This window comes from Monopterus albus, unplaced genomic scaffold, assembly GCF_001952655.1.
Source record: "Monopterus albus unplaced genomic scaffold, M_albus_1.0 scaffold8.1, whole genome shotgun sequence".
NCBI classification, from domain to species: Eukaryota; Metazoa; Chordata; class Actinopteri; order Synbranchiformes; family Synbranchidae; genus Monopterus; species Monopterus albus.
The window spans coordinates 2,365,207-2,366,446 of NW_018127888.1; the positions used below are offsets into that span (position 1 = coordinate 2,365,207).

Below are 1,240 nucleotides of genomic sequence, written 5' to 3' on the forward strand. Positions count from 1 at the left end.
TTTTTAATTTAAATTGTTTTTTTTTTTTTTTTTTTTTTTTTTAAACCTTCATGCCGAAAGTTTGTGTAGATTCCAGAGTCAGAATATAACTTTGCTTAGTTCCTCTAGGCGGGTTTGTTTGACCAGGGACAAGCACGGACTAAAATGACACAATACGTTAACAGTTTTAGAAAAGCTCCGATCCCGTGTGAGACTGGAGCATATCCGCGTTATCTTTACCTCAGATAACACAAGAGGAAAGTTTCGGGAGTTGCCATGTTCTCACAAAACAAAGCGACACTATAACACAATAACGATGTTTGTCAGTTCATTTCTGATCATATATTAACGTTACAGCTTTATGTACGAGAAAACTCAGACTTACCTTCCCACGTTACCTTTCAGTCAGCGAACCCAAAGCAAGAATGTTTCGAGAAAGGCGACCCGAGAAACCTCACACGACGCCAAGTTCGCTTTTTCCTCACCAAAACCAACCAGCCGAACTTAAGACGAACAGTGACACCTAATAATTTGGGACTCGTGTTAAAACAAAAGCACAAGACACTTCCACAAAGTCGACATTTGAGAGCCTTGGTGAAGTGAAAGGACGTTGTACAAGCACCAACTAACGCTCTTTGTTCCTCCTGCTTACAGTCTGTTCCGTGGATATTATCACCGTTCATGTATCCCTGACAGCCGCTGATTGGCTGGAAGCTCGGGATCAAGAAAAGGTGACTCCCGTTAAGATAGCTAGAATAACAACACTGTTTCCGATCATGACATCAACAAAGAAGCACTTTTCTAAAAATATTTCATTTAGTGTTTATATGTCTAACATGCAGGTATAAAGCTAGTCAATAAAGTTTATTAAGCGATGTCGTAGATTGTTTTTGTGTGTTTTATGTTGTTGAAAGTTCCTAAACATGGCAAACTCCATGCTTTTATTTTGTATGCAACAATGTTAAACTTCCTGTAAAAAATTCCGCTATTAAGACACTTGACGCAGGGTGGGGGCCACTTCATGCCTTCTGTCTGCTGCTTTGGGGGTTATCCATCCATCCATTATCTATACCGCTTAGTCCTGAGTGGGGTCACGGGGGGGGGGCTGGAGCCAATCCCAGCTGACACTGGGCGAAAGGCGGGGTCCACCCTGGACAGGTCGCCAGTCTGTACCGGGGTGAGATAGACAAACAACCACACACACTCACAATCACTCCTACAGGCAATGTAGACTCACCAATCAACCTAAGCTGCATGTCCT

The 1,240-nt window shown here is 42.5% G+C and overlaps 1 protein-coding gene across 1 annotated transcript in view; it reads right to left on the reverse strand.

Moving 5' to 3' along the window:
• LOC109951360 (SPRY domain-containing SOCS box protein 4-like) overlaps nucleotides 1-689 on the reverse strand; it is a 31,743-nt gene extending 31,054 nt beyond the window's left edge. The window contains exon 1 of the mRNA XM_020585831.1: nucleotides 365-689. The gene's annotated coding sequence lies outside the window, so the exon portion shown is untranslated. The remainder of the gene's footprint in view (nucleotides 1-364) is intronic.
• Nucleotides 690-1,240: the final 551 nt, after the last annotated feature.